At 43.3% G+C, this 19,740-nt stretch overlaps 2 long non-coding RNA genes across 4 annotated transcripts; both read right to left on the reverse strand.

Annotated features, from left to right (window-relative positions):
* Positions 1-2,331: 2,331 nt before the first annotated feature.
* On the reverse strand, positions 2,332-8,203 carry LOC118375097 (uncharacterized). 3 transcript variants are annotated; one of them, XR_004823730.2, is made up of 3 exons: positions 5,571-8,203; positions 3,496-5,222; positions 2,332-3,255 (listed from the first exon to the last, which is right to left on the reverse strand). It is a non-coding gene; the product is annotated as an uncharacterized LOC118375097 (long non-coding RNA). The 3 variants fall into 3 exon arrangements; XR_004823731.2 differs by having other exon boundaries at positions 3,496-3,662; positions 5,072-8,203; XR_004823729.2 differs by having other exon boundaries at positions 3,496-8,203.
* A 166-nt stretch (positions 8,204-8,369) lies between these two features.
* Positions 8,370-10,040, reverse strand: LOC127923122 (uncharacterized). The gene is made up of 3 exons (XR_008113400.1): positions 9,834-10,040; positions 8,513-8,646; positions 8,370-8,384 (listed from the first exon to the last, which is right to left on the reverse strand). It is a non-coding gene; the product is annotated as an uncharacterized LOC127923122 (long non-coding RNA).
* Positions 10,041-19,740: the final 9,700 nt, after the last annotated feature.

The following is a 19,740-nucleotide window of genomic DNA, read 5'->3' on the forward strand; positions in this document are numbered from 1 at the left end:
GACGTGTCTATTGTGCTGAAGATTCTTTCACAGCAGCTACTAGCCGCTGAGAAGCATAGAGATGTAATATTCCTCAGTCTTTCGCTTTACTACTGCCCTTGGCATACCTAAAGCGAGTGTGTGGACTGCTCTTTACCAGCCACTGTTCAAGCCCGGAGTCTTTCAGGTTAATGTAGCTAACCCCATCCATTGGCATGGGTTGACATTTTCTCTTTGTCACACCTTGGAGCCTATGGCTTTTTGCCTGTCGCCTTCCCCAGAAGGGTGTTCCCATCATTGTCCAGTATGTGTATTGCGCATCTACTTGGATGGAATGAGAGCTCAGGCAAAGTTATGATGCTCTTCATTCATTGGGAAACCAATGGACCCTTCTATCTTAGACGATATCCTGCCGGATCATGAGGACTATTATATTTATTCACACTGGCGTGGGTGATAGCCTTCGGAGGGACCTGAAAGGTCCCTCTCCTACAGAGGAGTGTACCTCTTGGGTACAGTTTTTGGGAGGACAAATCACATTAAACTTAGATTTTGTGAGGCACAAATTGGGCTTCCCCTCAGTTATGAGGTTTTTCCCGACGGGTTGTTTATGCACCTTCTTGGTGCGTACTCCCTCTGTTTCGGAGCCTCTGAGGGTTGCTGATGTGACTACCCTGGCTTCAGAGACCATGTTTGCGATATGGGAGTCGGCCATTTCTCACGTGATACAGATGTATCACCGTATTTCCCTGTGCGGAAGAGCGCAAGGAAGAGAAGCATGCTTGATAATAACCAGAGTGGCTCCTTATCCTGTATTTAAAAGGGGGAGATCAAGCTGATCCTAACTGTTAAAGGCCTATTTCTATTTTGCCTTGTTTATCAAAAGTGTTGTAAAAACTTGTCAATAATCAAATGACTGGCTTTCTTAATGTGTATAGTATTCTCTTTGGGTATGCAATCTGGTTTCCACTAAGGTTATGGATGTGTCACTGCAACCTTAAAGCTCCTCAATGATGTCACCATTGCACTTGATTCTAACCAATGTTGTGCTGCTATTAATATTGACTTGGCCAAAGCTTTTGATACGGTAGACCATTCCATTCTTGTGGACCAGCTAAGAAGTATTGGTCTCCGAGGGGTCTTTGGGCTGGTTTGCTAACTACCGCTCTCAAAGAGCGCAGTGTATAAAGTGAGAAAATCTGCTGTCTCAGCCACTGCCTGTCACCAGGAGAGTACCCCAAGACACGATCCTAGGCCCCACACTCCTCTCAATTTACATCAACAACATAGCTGAGGCAGTAGGAAGCTCTCGCATCCATTTATATACAGATGATCTTCAGATTTTTTGTTAAATGCTCTACAACAAAGCTTTCTTGGTGTCCAACAATCTTTCTCTACCCTTAACCTTGTTCTGAACACCTCCAAAACAAAAGTAATGTGGTTTGGTAAGAAAAATGCCCCTCTCTCCACTGGTGTGATTACTACCTCTGAGGGTTTAGAGCTTGAGGTAGCAACCTCATACAAGTACTTGGGAGTATGGCTCGGTGGTGCACTGTCCTTCTCTCAGCACATATCAAAGCTGCAGGCTAAAGTTAAATCTAGACTAGGCTTCCTCTTTCGTAATCGCTCCTCTTTCACCCCAGCTGTCAAACAAACTGTGATTCAGATGACCATCCTACCCATGCTAGATTACGGAGACGTAATTTATAGATCGGCAGGTAAGGGTGCTCTCAAGCGGCTAGATGTTCTTTACCATTCGGCCATCAGATTTGCCACCAAGGCTCCTTATAGGACATCACTGCACTCTATACGCCACTGTAAACTGGTCAGCTCTGTATACCCGTCGCAAGACCCACTGGTTGATGCTTATTTATAAAATCCTCTTAGGCCTCACTCCCCCCCCATCTGAGATCTACTGCAGCCTTCATCCTCCACATACAACACCCATTCTGCCAGTCACATTCTTTTAAAGGTCCCCAAAGCACGCACATCCCTGGGTCGCTCCTCTTTTCAGTTTGCTGCAGCTAGCGACTGGAACGAGCTGCAACAAAACACTCAAACTGGACAGTTTTATCTCAATCTCTACATTCAAAGACTCAATCAACGACACTCCTACTGACAGTTGTGGCTGCTTTGTATGATGTATTGTTGTTCTTAACTGACTTGCCTAGTTAAATAAAGTCTAAATACAATTTAAAAAATGAGATGAAGGGCTCACTTTATTTGCCACTCTACTTGTCTGTCGGTCTCCAACAGATGTTTCCGATAGGTTATTTGGAGAGAATAGTTGATCCTAGCGAATCCCACATGTGATACATCTCACTCATTATCAGAAATTTGGGGTTACGCAAGTAACCTTAGGTTGTTTTATTACTGTAGAAAATCTTTATGCTTGCAAAACTAACCCTATTGGTCTCATCTGTGATTCAATCAAATTTAGCACACTAACTCCCACAGACACCTTTTCACTTTTTATCTTAGGCACACGCTAAGACAATGTGTGTGCCTAAAAACCCATGTACTGTAGATACTACAGGTTAACCATGATAGCAGCAGCTAATATCTTAACGGTTAACTACAAACATTAAGTGCCCTTATTGTAACTGTGGGACATTCAATATATTCATTAAATGTTGAGTCCTTTCTGAATATAGCAACAATTCAGATCTTCCCTTCTAAATAGTTCATTATCGAAACAAGGCATTATCATGACATCCCTTTAGATTTAATCTCTGCAGTGACATAGAGGTGGTGTTTGAGGTAAGGGTATTCAGCTGATGATGGTCCTGGCCCAGCTTGCAGAGTACAGGTTGTGGTCCTGGCCTGGGTCTCTCTCCATGAGGTACAGTTCCACAGCGTGGACCACCAGGTCAGTCTGGAAGCTAGCAGGGTCAAAACCCACCCACAGGGTGAAGCGGTAGTCTCAGGAGGGCAGAGTAGCCCATCACCTGGAATTCCTTCAGGTTAGGCAGGTCAGAGTTCTCCTGGGGGAGGGGGGTCTGCGGGCCTTGGGATACTGGCTGCAGTCCTTGCTGTAGTCTAGGTGCTTGAAGGAGTAGGCCAGGTTGTCTCCCTAGGGTACAGAGATCCACGTCGAAGGAGTTGTCAAGACAGGGGTGTGGGGGCTTCAGCCCAGCCAGGTAAGACACTGTGGGGTAGACATCTAGCAGCTCATTCACATTCCTCCAGTGAGAGTGAGATAGTCACAATCCATCAACAGAACTGGGAATAACAATGTCACATAGTAGAGAACAAACTTCTCTTGCACCATCTGTCCTGTGGGAGAATGATTGTCACAGGAAGGAAGGAGTCAGAGGAATACGAAAGTCTCAAATTACTCAATGGCTTCCTTTCGTTCACTGAACCAATGTCTGATAGGGGAAAAAAAGACTGGATAGGTTTCCAGCATACTGCTTTCCTCTGTCACACCTTGCAAGATCAGTGCTAATTATATAATAAAGTATAAGAGAAGTACACACAAGGAATTAAAACTAGTTACTAACTATGACTGAATACCTTGTGTAAAGTGATGCTGTGCTGGACCAAACACATCTATGTAGGGAAAGATCTCATCCCCTGGCGGACTGCAGTCACACCTGGTACGTAGAACATTAGGGGAAGGCGAGTGGCCACGTCAAAGTTGCTGTATTTGGCCCATTCCCCATGCTACCCAAGTGACCATCCTTTAAGAGAAAGGAATCATATTTTACAAAAATGACAATGTAATTAAGCAATCGGACAACATAAAATGTATTATTGGCCATGGTATGCAACATACAGGCATGGAATAAAAAACATGTAACAATAACTCATTTTACATACGATGCTCCTTTAAATCAACCTACAGTTCATAGTCAAGACAACATATCAGTCCCTCCAGGAATTCAGCAGGGATTTTTTGTGATATTTGTAGGCAAAAATTCTGACATTTTGCACGGTAATATGCAATGATTTTGTCCAATTTGTTGTAGAAATGCGCTGACGAGGGAAAACATTTCTTGACGTGTGGCTTGATTGAACCATATTATGTGGTAAATTAGAGGTGATTGGTTGAAATTGCATGCCCTCTTTATAAACTGTGGTGATGGGTCAGTTTTATGCGATGATTTGACTTTTTTTAATGCAGAAGTGCAGTGATTGTTCAAATTTGCAAGCTCTCGCATAATATGGAGGGAATTGTTGATTTTTCAAAAAAAAAAACATGATCATAGAATCCTGGAGGGACTGATATATGCTATGAATGGATCCAAGCTGGTGAAGTAAATCTTTGTCAACTCAGGAAGGTGAAGGCAGAATTTTGATGTTCTCACACCCCCATCTAGTGGCTAAAGAGTACCTCAAGCACTGCCATTAACAAACCATTACAGACACTAGGGGTTCGTTCAGTTTGATTAAACGCTTGGTACATTGCATGACGGTTTGTACTGAATGACATGTTCTCCCACGTTCTTTTAACAAATTTTGAGGTACGTTTGCTCCGTTTGGTGTGTGTGGTGGGGTGCGGCTTGGAGCAATGAGTGACGTATTTAAAGGGCAGCGGTGTATTTTGAATCGTCATACCAACCCACGACCCAACTCCTCCCCGTTTTTCAACTTGTCATTCAGAACAGCAACGTTTCTATTTAACTGAACACTGCACACCATTTTTTTTCATACTGAACCCAGCCCAGTTTAGGACTGGGCTATATGGACAAATTACTTTTCCAATGGTCTGAAGTAAAGAGCACATCATTGTCTTTAGCCAGGCCCAGATCATCCAGAGTATTTGACAACATGCCCACTTGGGAGTCCAGGTATATCACAGAGACATAATAGTGCTGTCGAATCTAGAGCTGAGTCACAAACATTGTCTGATGAAGGTCTCTGACCGAAACAGATTTTTAACTCTGGATTTATAATAAACAATATATATTCTATAATGAGAGTGTCTTGACATAACTTCTGATGCTGAGTCACTAACACAAATATTAATAGTATGTGGTATGAAACCAAAAACGGCTCTTCAAAGGGTTCTCCTTTGGGGACAGCCGAAGAACCCTTTTAGGTTCTAGATAGCACTTTTTTCCCCCAAGAGTGTGCATGTATAATCAACCTGGAATTCCTTTGGTATTGGTTCATATGGGAAGCTGATCTTCAGAGCTTGAACATCTTCCTAATGTCAGTCCAGGGATTGTAGGTCATGCTGGGGAGGCCTTTAGGAACATCAGGGTAATCTTATCCAGGGGGTAGTGCTTCAAGAACTCCTAATACACACAAAGTTTGTTAGGCAATTGGCAAAGCCTTTCATCAGTTAACAAATCATACCATCTACATTAGGGCTCTCCAACCCTGTTTCTGGAGTGATACCCTCCTGTAGGTTCACCCCAACCCCAGTTGTAACTAACCCGATTCAGCTTATCATCAGCCATTTATTAGAATCAGGTGCGCTTGAATAGTGTTGGAGCAAAAACCTATAGGCCGGTAGCGCTGCAGGGACAGGGTTGGAGAGCCTGATCATTCTATTGGGGGAATCATACTTGCTCATTAATGCCATCTGATTGCACAGTTAAAAAGTCCATGTCTGAAAATAAGGGCAGCTGCAGGTGCGGTACCTGTGGGATTCTGAAAGGAATGTGAGGTTTGTGGAATCCAACAGCCAGAAATAAGTGCTTCTCAGAATCCCTTGTGGACTTGAGCAGTCTGACAGCCTCTGTGCTCTCCATGTATGGTAGTGTCCCTAGAGGGGGTTCTGACACATTCACCGAGCACAGCAGGTTGACATGCAGTTGGCCATCAATGCCCTTGCAAACCTAAACAAAACAACATTTTCTTTAGCTAAACAACATTTTACATGTATGAATGTGAAAATGCACAGAAAAAACATCTTACGATAAGCAGTTTGAGTATTACACAGAGAGATGGCTCAAAAAGGGCAGGCAGAAGCATCTTTAGCCGTCCTTCTGTAGCTCAGTTGGTAGAGCATGGCGCTTGTAACGCCAGGGTAGTGGGTTCGATCCCCGGGACCACCCATACGTAGAATGTATGCACACATGACTGTAAGTCGCTTTGGATAAAAGCGTCTGCTAAATGGCATATATTATTATATTATTATTATATCTTAAAGATGGAATCCGCAGTAGGAAGAAACAGCGCCACTGTCCACCCTACCAATGTTGTTTTTGTTGAAAAAGTGATGACAAGCCTTGCGCAATGTGGTAAATAAAATAAAATAAATAAAAAAAATGCAGTCCATATTCTGCTGTTCTATTGCTGTGCAATGATGTCCAAGGGGGAAAAAAAGTGCTTTGCTGTTTTACAGTATCCACTAGGGTTTCAATTTGGAAAATGTGGCACCGGACATTTGACCAGCAGAATTTTAATTCAGCAGACATTTGAAAATGTACCGGACCCAAGGGCATTGGGTGAGTAACCTGATTAGGGCCTCTACCCAGTGCGAAGAATGACATAAATCACATTTAGTTTAACGTCATTCTTATTAACAGAACATGCAAATGGAAGATGCAACGATTTGTGGTCCTTGTTAACAAATTCTGATGTGCACTTTGAAGATGTTAGAACTGTCCACATTTACTTTTCCTCAGCTAACAAGACTAACGAACAGCAAAATCACTAGCCCCCATAGTAGAAAAGTTTACCTATACTATTGGTGCGCTTGTCGAGAAAGAAAGCCTATTCCGAACAGACTTTGGGACAGCTGTGGGACGATAGATCCCAAATTCATATAACCAGGCCTAGGCTACATAAACAAAAAAAAGTTAAAAAGAAAAAAAAGAGTATTATGCAACAGATCAGAACATTCATTTAAAAATGTTGATAAACTATTATTCACATTATAAAGTTCAGCAATACACACAAGGCAGTAGGCTTCACGTGAATGCTAGTACCATAATGCAATTAGCAGGACAAAGTGTTAAAAGCACACCGCACATGCCTGCGGTTTCATGTGACAGAGATGATGCAACAACTAGCATGGGTTGCTAATATGACACAGATTGTGCCTTTGGCTACTGGACAATGAAATAAAGTTGATATAAAATAATTGCCTCCACTGATAGTCCGATGTTGGCAAGACTTCTTTAAAGCAAGGTAAGATATGCCTCATAATATGCAGTAAAATGTTCAGGTTTCAAACAATTAAGTATATGTTTTCAAAATGTATGCTGCCTCCAGCTCATTGCAAAGTCGTGTGTGTGATGCGCTGATGAAGCCTGCCTTCTGTTGTCTATGCATTTGCTGTTTGAGATGCTGTAGCAGCAGCTCTTGCTCTGTCTGACAGATATTCCACTCAAAGGCTCTGTATGTGTATGCTGTACTCGTGATAAGAGACATAAACAAATATACTGTACACATGTGCCAATTTAGTTCCACCAAATTATGCAAATTAACCTGTAGACCGATACACATGACCAGTCAAATGTATTTACATCCACTGGTATTTACATCAATTAATAGGCTTAAAAGCATTTCGCAATGGGCTTTTTCCTCTCCCGGTGGACAATTGACTGGCAGCAATTTTATTTATCAGCTTTTCAACAATACATAAAAAATATAAAAAAATATTGTCCAAAACCCGGCTAGTACCGGCTAATGGAAACCCTGGTTTTCTTAGAGGAGTATCTACACAATTAACTACTGTTTGCAATAACTTCTTTGTTGTAATATGGCAAACGGACGTGGCAGTTTCACCATTAAGGATTCCAGCTTTAAATGAATGTTTGTATACTGAATTGAATCCATTCACTATACTGAATAGTACCCATTAAATATACAAACATTCATTTAAGTCATACATGACCAGAGCATCTGTAGACTAGGGAGACACGGCAGCAGTCAAGGCAAACACTGACCTTCCTATTATCATATTTGAAAGAGGGAGGATGATAAGGAGGTACAGACCAGCTGTATGGGTAATCATCTGAGTGATTGGCGGCTGGCTATGCCTTCAACACAAGCACATAAAACAGTGAGAGTAGCACAACACAATGACTCAGGAGGACAAGTATTTAACAAGGCAACTGAAACAGCCTCTAGCAATTTGAAAGCTCTCACATGAGATCCTGCACCAAATAAGCAGGGAGAAATTTGAAAAAAAAAACTGAAAACAGTGGATATTAAACAAAGTGCAGAAAACCAGAAAATTGTTAACACATTTTTCAAAGTAGACTGATAAAATAAATTCACCAACCACTAAAAACATTAAGTAGGTCTAGAAAAATGGCTAGGATATTTACCTGGATGAAAGACCTTCCCCACTGGCATAGTGGTGTAGCCCTTTGACTTGAAGCACTGAGGGAGAGTTGTGTAGATCCCTGCATGGACTCTCCAGTGGGAGATAAAGTCATAACTTGGTTGTGTCAGGTCTACGACTTGTTAGTAAGGAGGTCCGACTTGGTGCACACTGCTTGCTATAAATTGAATGACAGAAAGAAAAAAAGGTGAAGAAGAAAATAGATTCAATTATACAATTACAACGGATTGCTAACTTAAGTTGGCTTGGGTTCATAACTAAATCACGTATCTGCTGTAGGCCTACCTGGGCATATGCATTGAGAAAGACATTGCGTTTAGAGGCAAGATGATCAATGTCCTGTTTCACAACAGGATCCCCGTAGTATCCTAATGTTGGTCTCATATCATCAGCTTTGATGAAATGAACATTTTGTCAGTCTAAAGGAAAACAAATGAGTGTTACAATGTTGCCCCACCATAATCAGCTACAAATGTAGCAAGCGGAAGTGGATGGAGTACAGGGCTCAACGTGTCCCTCGAGGAGGCTAAAAAGAGATTTAGACTTGGAAAAGTTGAATATTTTCAGAATGAGTTGGGTAATTGGTTAAGGGAGGAGGATTGCAGGGAAAGAGAGAAGAGGTTTAAAAGAATGAGGCAGGCAGAGGATGGGTTTGTATCTGGTGAAGCTAGCAATAACAAGGGAGAGGGTATGTCAAGGAAGATTGGTGCCAAGTTCAAACACAGTGAGCCTGACGCCAGTTCAAGTTCCTGTGGGTGAAATGGAAGGGGTAGAAGGTGTTGTGAGGAGCTTGGAGCCTGTGCCTTGCATTGATGGCCATGGTTATGACCAGGCTTCCTAGCGTCATAGCAATGGTTATCAAGTCACAGGACATAGATGTTGTGGTGGCAGCTGCAAAGTAGTACTTCGGGGTACAAAACTTACAAATTACAGGGTGTGTTGAGTGGTAGTGTCCCGTCCTCTCAGGTCGTTGGTGGTTGATTTTAATGAGTGTAGGGTTAGTTGGGAGGGTAAATATAGTGGTCCTTCTGTGGCTCAGTTGGTAGAGCATGGCGCTTGTAACGCCAGGTTAGTGGGTTCGATTCCCGGGACCACCCATACGTAGAATGTATGCACACATGACTGTAGTCGCTTTGGATAAAAGCGTCAGCTAAATGGCATATATTATTTATTATATTATAAAAATAATTAAAAAAACCATCCCGTTTCCCCCTTTCTATCGAAAAGTGTAATGGATTTAAAAAAATGACCCTGCCAACTAAACCTACACTCATTAAAAACCCACCACCCCTTTGGCCCTATCCGATCCTACTACAGGCAGAGGCCTGGGAGGACGGGACACTACCACCACATTTCAGTTAGGTGCGGTAATGCAACATATTGGATGCTAACCGCCGTTAAACCTCACCGAAGTAGAAACGTAGTAAGCCGCTGATCACACACCAGACATTGAGCAACATAGCTACATTATAGCTACAACACAACAACATTGCAACAGTGTGTTACTGAGCAAGAATTAGGCAATACGTTTGTACACTATAATAAGTATTTAAAAATGTATCTACTAGGTTAATGTTGGGTTAGGAAAACTTGTGAAATTACTTACTTCTTGCATCAACTTGACAGAAGAAAATGATACAACAACTCGGGACGCAAAAACATTTCTGGACAGACAAAGGCAACATAAGCTAATGTAGCTTGTGCATGGTCTAGAATGTTATTTCATGGACATAAACTGCATAAAAACACGCGACAAGTATTCAAGGTGTCTCTGTCTAAACATAGCAGCATGTCTGCTTGAAAAAAAAACTGTTCATGATTTTTAAATGGCAGTTGAAAACCAAAAAGGTGCATTACTGCCACCAACTGGACTGGAGTGTAAAATCCATTACACTGATACAAAAAGGGGAAAAATAAAATGACCCTGCAAACTAAACCTACACAGTAAAAAACCCACCACCTCTTTGACCCTATCCGATCCTACTCCAGGGAGGACGGGACACTGCCACTCAACATACCCTGTAACTCTTCGAAGTGAAATCTCAAATACCCAAGTACTTCTCTGCAGCTGGCACCACATGTATTTTCTGTGATTTTACATTTCATTTCTGCAGTACAGTTGATAACCATTGCTATTAATGCTAAGAAGCCAACCTTACTGAAGTGTATATCATTTGTTGGCCTATCCCTCTGTACTAGCACAGATCTATTACTCACATGGATCCTTACCCTTGACCCATCATGCGCTACTTTCTTCACTGCCTCAGCATACGACACCTTCTGAAGACCATCATCGTACTTCTCTAACACCCTTCTTGAAAATTGACCATGTCTCCCTTTCTACCTAATTTCTGCCATTCTCACACCCACATCCCAGCCTTGATCAACCATGAACTCCCAGTCAGTCCTAAAAATATTAGCAGTTTTGCAAAATGAAAAAAAGGGGGGAAATAGGGAAAAAACTACAAACCAATATCAATGTACACCTTTAGTCAGATTAAAATGTCTACTTAGGCTCTGTGGTAAGTTGGTGGTTGAAGATATCCCTCTAGTGGTGTGGGGGCTGTGCTTTGGCAAAGTGGGTGGGGTTATATCCTTCCTGTTTGGCCCTGTCCGGGGGTGTCGTCGGATGGGGCCACAGTGTCTCCTGATCCCTCCTGTCTCAGCTTCCAGTATTTATGCTGCAGTAGTTTATGTGTCGGGGGGCTAGGATCAGTTTGTTATATCTGGAGTACTTCTCCTGTCCTATTCGGTGTCCTGTGTGAATTTAAGTGTGCTCTCTCTAATTCTCTCTTTCTTTCTCTCTCTCGGAGGACCTGAGCCCTAGGACCATGCCTCAGGACTACCTGACATGATGACTCCTTGCTGTCCCCAGTCCACCTGGCCGTGCTGCTGCTCCAGTTTCAACTGTTCTGCCTTATTATTATTGGACCATGCTGGTCATTTATGAACATTTGAACATCTTGGCCATGTTCTGTTATAATCTCTACCCGGCACAGCCAGAAGAGGACTGGCCACCCCACATAGCCTGGTTTCTCTCTAGGTTTCTTCCTAGGTTTTGGCCATTCTAGGGAGTTTTCTCCTAGCCACCATGCTTCTACACCTGCATTGCTTGCTGTTTGGGGTTTTAGGCTGGGTTTCTGTACAGCACTTTGAGATATCAGCTGATGTACAAAGGGCTATATAAATACATTTGATTTGATTTTATTTTGATTTGATTTGATTTAGAGGGAAGAACATCTTTAGAATGTATTCCAAAATTATCTATTCAGATTTCGGCCATCGGATAGGATTAAATTATATTATATTTCTATACATTTAATCCTATCCAAAAGCCAAAATACGGATAGCTAACATTTGAAAAACTGGGCCCAGGAGATCCAAAAACCTTTCGGCCACATTCCCAAATATATATCCATTTCCTTTGATTTCTTGTTCGTTTGCCTGAAATATTTCAAATTGCAATATGAATAGGTTGGAGTGGAGTGCTCTCAGGAGAATAATAATCCACAAGACCACATCTCAGCATCAGGAGAAGCTCATATTCTAATAGCATCTGTTAACACTGATACATCCTACCAAAATACAACCTATGACTGCCCTGCTAATTTGCCTTGCTGGACCTTGTAAACTAACTGATCCAAATATTTTCCTAATCAAACATGCATTCAAAACACGGCGGTTTTGAGTGATTATTCAAATAGTTGTTTGGAAGAAAATAGTTCTTTATTTATTGTTTAATTATTCAAGATTCCATTTGTTATTTAATTTCAGAATAAAATGCTTGATTGTACTTAAAGGCATGAATGACTCGTAATGACATGAATGAATGATTGATTATATTGAAGTAGGCTAAGTTACATTAGGGGATAAAACAGAATGCGCTCTCACAACTCAATGGTGGATAGCTTATATTTAAATAAGGCTACTAAGCGAATCAAGAGCAAAATAATACACTTGATTTAGGCTACATTATTGCATGCTAAATGTTTGTCAGTGACAGATGAGCAAACAAATATATTAGCTACCACCGCCAAAGATCAATTAAGGTCATTTCCATGTAAAACAACCTGCTCTCAGAGCATTTCGTATTATTCTGTACATAAACCCAAGAAATTCCATTTAGTATGATATGTATTAATCTGTAGTTGTCCGTTACCCATTTTGTATGATATGTTACTGTCACGCCCTGGTCTAAGTATTTTGTGTTTTTCTTCATGTATTGGGTCAGGCCAGTGTTTTGTCTTGGGGTTTTGGTGTGTATGTATTTGGGATTGTAGCTAGTGGGGTTATCTAGCAAAGTCTATGGCTGTCTGGAGTGGTTCTCAATCAGAGGCAGGTGCTTATCGTTGTCTCTGATTGGGAACCATATTTAGGCAGCCATATTCTTTGGTTGTATTGTGGGTGATTGTCCTGAGTGTCTCGATGTCCTTATTATGTGTTAGTTTGCACCAGTTTAGGTTTTCATTACGTTTATTGTGTTGTAGAGTTTGTGTTTTGGATTCGTGTTACATTTGTTTTATTAAACATGGATCACAATATACACGCTGCAGTTTGGTCTGACTCTCCTTCACCTTATGAAAACCGTGACAGTTACGAATTACAATTCGCATATGTTACGAATTACAATTCGCATATGTTACGAATTACAATTCGTATTATATGTTACGCATTTACAAAATAGTTTTACTGTAATACAACAAAATGTGGAAAAGGTCAAAGGGTGTGAATACTTTCAGAAGGTACTGTATTCATATTCTTATACACAGTACAGTTCAATTAAATATTCAGAAAGATGAGAGGTACTGTGATGCAATATGTTTTTTATATATCATCTCTCCCAAGTGGTCATTCTCTCTTTCTCCCCTTACCCATCTGTCTATCGCCTCCTTTGAATTTCATGCTGTCACAGTTACCAGCCCTTTCAAGCTTAACATCCTTATCATTTATCGCCCTCCAGGTCCCCTCGGAGTGTTCATCAATGAGCTTGATGTCTTGATAAGCTCCTTTCCTGAGGACGGCTCACCTCTCACAGTTCTGGGCGACTTTAACCTCCCCACGTCTACCTTTGACTCATTCCTCTCTGCCTCCTTTCCACTCCTTTCCTCTTTTGACCTCACCCTCTCACCTTCCCCCCCTACTCACAAGGCAGGCAATACACTCGACCTCATCTTTACTAGATGCTGTTCTTCCACTAACCTCATTGCAACTCCCCTCCAAGTCTCCGACCACTACCTTGTATCCTTTTCCCTCTCGCTCTCATCCAACACTTCCCACACTGCCCCTACTCGGATGGTATCGCGCCGTCCCAACCTTCGCTCTCTCTCCCCCGCTACTCTCTCCTCTTCCATCCTATCATCTCTTCCCTCTGCTCAAACCTTCTCCAACCTATCTCCTGATTCTGCCTCCTCAACCCTCCTCTCCTCCCTTTCTGCATCCTTTGACTCTCTATGTCCCCTATCTTCCAGGCCGGCTCGGTCCTCCCCTCCCGCTCCGTGGCTCGACGACTCATTGCGAGCTCACAGAACAGGGCTCCGGGCAGCCGAGCGGAAATGGAGGAAAACTCGCCTCCCTGCGGACCTGGCATCCTTTCGCTCCCTTCTCTCTACATTTTCCTTCTCTGTCTCTGCTGCTAAAGCCACTTTCTACCACTCTAAATTCCAAGCATCTGCCTCTAACCCTAGGAAGCTCTTTGCCTTCTTCTCCTCCCTCCTGAATCCTCCTCCCCCTCCCCCCTCCTCCCTCTCTGCAGATGACTTCGTCAACCATTTTGAAAAGAAGGTCGACGACATCCGATCCTCGTTTGCTAAGTCAAACGACACCGCTGGTTCTGCTCACACTGCCCTACCCTGTGCTCTGACCTCTTTCTCCCCTCTCTCTCCAGATGAAATCTCGCGTCTTGTGACGGCCGGCCACCCAACAACCTGCCCGCTAGACCCAATCCCCTCATCTCTTCTCCAGACCATTTCCGGAGACCTTCTCCCTTACCTCACCTCGCTCATCAACTCATCCCTGACCGCTGGCTACGTCCCTTCCGTCTTCAAGAGAGCGAGAGTTGCACCCCTTCTGAAAAAACATACACTCGATCCCTCCGATGTCAACAACTACAGACCAGTATCCCTTCTTTCTTTTCTCTCCAAAACTCTTGAACGTGCCGTCCTTGGCCAGCTCTCCCGCTATCTCTCTCAGAATGACCTTCTTGATCCAAATCAGTCAGGTTTCAAGACTAGTCATTCAACTGAGACTGCTCTTCTCTGTATCACGGAGGCGCTCCGCACTGCTAAAGCTAACTCTCTCTCTCCTCTGCTCTCATCCTTCTAGACCTATCGGCTGCCTTCGATACTGTGAACCATCAGATCCTCCTCTCCACCCTCTCCGAGTTGGGCATCTCCGGCGCGGCCCACGCTTGGATTGCGTCCTACCTGACAGGTCGCTCCTACCAGGTGGCGTGGCGAGAATCTGTCTCCTCACCACGCGCTCTCACCACTGGTGTTCCCCAGGGCTCTGTTCTAGGCCCTCTCCTATTCTCGCTATACACCAAGTCACTTGGCTCTGTCATAACCTCACATGGTCTCTCCTATCATTGCTATGCAGACGACACACAATTAATCTTCTCCTTTCCCCCTTCTGATGACCAGGTGGCAAATCGCATCTCTGCATGTCTGGCAGACATATCAGTGTGGATGACGGAATACCACCACCTCAAGCTGAACCTCGGCAAGACGGAGCTGCTCTTCCTCCCGGGGAAGGAATGCCCGTTCCATGATCTCGCCATCACGGTTGACAACTCCATTGTGTCCTCCTCCCAGAGCGCTAAGAACCTTGGCGTGATCCTGGACAACACCCTGTCGTTCTCAACTAACATCAAGGCGGTGGCCCGTTCCTGTAGGTTCATGCTCTACAACATCCGCAGAGTACGACCCTGCCTCACACAGGAAGCGGCGCAGGTCCTAATCCAGGCACTTGTCATCTCCCGTCTGGATTACTGCAACTCGCTGTTGGCTGGGCTCCCTGCCTGTGCCATTAAACCCCTACAACTCATCCAGAACGCCGCAGCCCGTCTGGTGTTCAACCTTCCCAAGTTCTCTCACGTCACCCCGCTCCTCCGCTCTCTCCACTGGCTTCCAGTTGAAGCTCGCATCCGCTACAAGACCATGGTGCTTGCCTACGGAGCTGTGAGGGGAACGGCACCTCAGTACCTCCAGGCTCTGATCAGGCCCTACACCCAAACAAGGGCACTGCGTTCATCCACCTCTGGCCTGCTCGCCTCCCTACCACTGAGGAAGTACAGTTCCCGCTCAGCCCAGTCAAAACTGTTCGCTGCTCTGGCTCCCCAATGGTGGAACACACTCCCTCACGACGCCAGGACAGCGGAGTCAATCACCACCTTCCGGAGACACCTGAAACCCCACCTCTTTAAGGAATACCTAGGATAGGATAAAGTAATCCTTCTCACCCCCCCTCCCCCTTAAAAGATTTAGATGCACTATTGTAAAGTGGCTGTTCCACTGGATGTCATAAGGTGAATGCACCAATTTGTAAGTTGCTCTGGATAAGAGCGTCTGCTAAATGACTTAAATGTAAATGTAAATATGTTTTTTTTTAAAGCTAAACTCGCTTTTTGCCTGGGTAACCTATGATGGCAGAGCATTCCACAATGACATGGCTCTACAATGCCTTCAGAAAGTATTCACAACCCTTGACTTTTCCTACATTTTGTTGTGCTAAAGCCTGGATTAAAAATGTATTAAATTGAGCTTTTTTGTCACTGTTATACACACAATACACGCTGTATTGGGAGTTCCATAGGGTGATGCACAATTGGCCCAGCATCTTGGGTTTGGCCGGAGTAGGCCGTCATTGTAAATAATAATTTGTTCTTAACTGACTGACTGGCCTAGTTAAGTAAACGTGAAATAAAAAAAATAAAAATTCAAACAAACCCCATAATGTCAGAGTGGAATTATGTTTTATTTTTTTTTACAAATAATTAAAAATGAAAAGTTGAAATGTCTTGAGACAATAAGTATTCAAACCCTTTGTTATGGCAAGCCTAAATAAGTTCAGGAGTAAACATGTGCTTAATAAGTCACATAATAAGTGGCATGGACTCTCTCTGTGTGCAATAATAGTGTTTAACATTGTTTTTTTTAGGACTACCTCATCTCTGTATCCCACACATACAGTACAATTATCTGTAAGGTGGGAGTGGATTTCAAACAGATTCAACTACAAAGACCAGGGAGGTTTTCCAATGCTTTCAAAAGAAGGTCACCTGTTGGTGTTTGGGTAAAAGAAAATATATTTAAAAAAAAACTTTATATGTTTTTTTATCTCGGCAAATCAGTTAAGAACAAATTCTTACTTACAATGACAGCCTACCGGGGAACAGTGGGTCAACTGCCTTGTTCAGGAGAAGAATAACAGATTCTTACCTTGGGGATTTGATCCAGCAACCTTTTGGTTACTGGCCCAACACTCTAACCACAAGCCTACCTGCCGCCCAAAATATTGAATATCCCTTTGTTATTAATTACACTTTGGATGGTGTATCAATACACCCAGTCACTACAAAGATACAGGTGTCCTTCCTAACTCAGTTGCCAGAGAGGAAGGAACAAACTCAGGGATTTTACCATGAGGGAAATGGTGACTTTCAAACAGAGTTTAATGGCTGTGATATGAGAAAACTGAGGATGGATCAACAACATTGTAGTTACTCCACAATACAAACCTAATTGACAGTGAAAAGAAGGAAGCCTGTTTGCAAAAAAGAATGGCCTTTGGCCTTTTTGTCCTGAATAAAAAGGGGTATGTTTGGGGCAAATCCAATACGTTACTGAGATCCACTCTGCATATTTGCAAGCATGGCAGTTAGGAATAGGTGATATCTAACACACAAACATATACTATGTTGAAGTTTGAACAGGTCAGAATTAACCTGAGTCCTTTGACATAGTCACATTGATGGGTATAGCAGCGTAGATAAGCTCCTGGCCGCTCATCAAAGATACTGGTCGGTCGGTCGGACGGACAGGCGGGTGGTGGGACGCACGGACGGACACACGGATGGACACGCACACACACACACACACACACACACACACACACACACACACACACACACACACACACACACACACACACACACACACACACACACACACACACACACACACACACACACACACACACACACACACACACTGATTACATTACAAATGGTGGTTATGATTAGCCTTGTGGAAGCATGAGGACTCACAAAGGTACTTGTGTCGCATGACACACTATATTCTATGCTTGACAAGCTGTGAAAATAGCAAGTGATCAGTGAATTAAATTATTTTTGGAGGTCGGTAAATCATTGCAATCACATTGCTGGACATGTTATGACACCCATCTTTGCTCCTTTTGGTAGGTCACGGCATCCATTCATGAGCAGGGGATCAGTCTGGCAAGCAACTGTGCACTTTGTCTAACAGAAAAGCAGGGTCAACGTTTGTCCTCATCCCTCAATTTTAAAGATACACGTAGTGTATTTTTCCACATGTAGCGTATTTTTCCACACGTAGCGTAGAAAAATTGTCTGTCCTCAGTTGCAACACTCACTACCGAGTTCAAAACTGCCTCTGGAAGCAACGTCAGCACAATAACTATTTGCCGGGAGCTTCATGAAATGGGTTTCCATGGCCGAGCAGTCGCACACAAGCCTAAGATCACCATGCGCAATGCTAAGCGTCGGCTGGAGCGGTGTAAAGCTTGCCGCCATTGGACTCTGGAGCAGTGGGAATGGACAAATTTGTGTTTGGCGGATGTCAGGAGAACGCTACCTGCCCGAATGCATAGTGCCAACTGTAAATTTTGGTGGAGGAGGAATAATGGTCTTGGGTTGTTTTTCATGGTTCGGGCTAGGCCCCTTAGTTCCAGTGAAGGGAAGTCTTAATGCTACATTAAAGTAGGGTACAAAACATTAGGAACACCTGCGCCTTCCATGACAGATAGACCAGATGAATTCAGGAAAAAGCTATGATCCCTTATTGATTGTCACTTGTTAAATCCACTTCAGTGTAGCTGAAGGGGATGAATCAGGTTAAATAAGTATTTTTAAGCCTTGAGACAATTGAGACTTGGATTGTGTATGTACTGTATGCCATTCAGAGGGTGAATGACCTAAACAAAAGATTGAAATGCCTTTGAATGTGGAATGGTAGTAGGTGACAGGCGCACCGGTTTGTGTCAAGAATTGCAACACTGCTGGGTTTTTCACGCTCAACACTGCTGGGTTTTTAGACACTCACCAGTTTTCTGTGTGTATGAAGAACACACGGAAAACTGTGAACACATAGAAAATTATGTTTATTGAATATAGGATGAAAAATATTATTTTAGTTTCTGTGGAATTTAATGCAATTTCAACATATACACAGTTCTGATGATTATGTTGAAACTAGACTGATGGAACAACCTGTTAGTCATGTTTAAAAAATGTATTTAAGTTTAAGTTTTTCCCTAATTTCAATGTTTACAACGTTGGTTGAAATGAGATGAAAACCGTACTGGTTGATGGCTTTTTTCAAATCCATCGTATTTTCCACGTTGATTCAACATCACAATACACTGACAAATTAAATTGAAGTAATTTGGAAAGGCACACAACTGTCTTTCTAAGGTCCCACAGTTGACAGTGCATGTCAGAAGAAAAACCAAGTCATGAGGTTGAAGGAATTGTCCATAGAGCTCTGAGACAGTGTCAAGGCACAGATCTGGGGAAGGGTACCAACAAATGTATGCAGCATTAAAAGTCCCCGAGAACACAGTGGAGAAGTTGTAAACCACTAAGCCTCTTCCTAGAGCTGGCCGCCTTGTCAAACTGAGCAATCGGGGGAGAAAGGCTTTGGTCAGGGAGGTGACCAAGAACCCAATGGTCACTCTGACAGAGCTCCAGAGTTCCTCTGTGGAGATAGGAGAAACTTCCAGAAGGACAACTATCTCTGCAGCACTCTACCAATCAGGCCTTTATGGTGGCCAGATGGAAGCCACTCCTCAGTAAAAGGCACATGACAACCCGCTTGGAGATTGCCAAAAGACACCTAAAGGACTGTCAGACCATGAGAAACAAGATTCTATGGTCTGATGAAACCAAGATTGAACCCTTTGGCCTGAATGCCAAGCGTCACGTCTGGTGGAAACCGGGCACCACTCATCACCTGGCCAAAACCATCCCCTCTGTGAAGCGTGGTCATGCCAGCATCATGTTGTGGGGATGTATTTCAGCGAAAGAGACTGGGAGACTAGTCAGAATAAAGGGAAAGATGAATGGAGCAAAGTACAGAGAGAACCTTGATAAAAACCTGCTCCAGAGCGCTCAGGGCCTCAGACTGGGGCGAAGGTTCACCTCCCAACAGGACCACGACCGTAAGCACACAGCCAAGACAATGCAGGAGTGGCTTCAGGACAAGCCTCTGAATATCCTTGAGTGGCCCAGTGAGAGCCTGGACTTGAACTCGATTGAA

The sequence above is a fragment of the Oncorhynchus keta genome, chromosome 4, assembly GCF_023373465.1.
Source record: "Oncorhynchus keta strain PuntledgeMale-10-30-2019 chromosome 4, Oket_V2, whole genome shotgun sequence".
Taxonomy (NCBI): domain Eukaryota; kingdom Metazoa; phylum Chordata; class Actinopteri; order Salmoniformes; family Salmonidae; genus Oncorhynchus; species Oncorhynchus keta.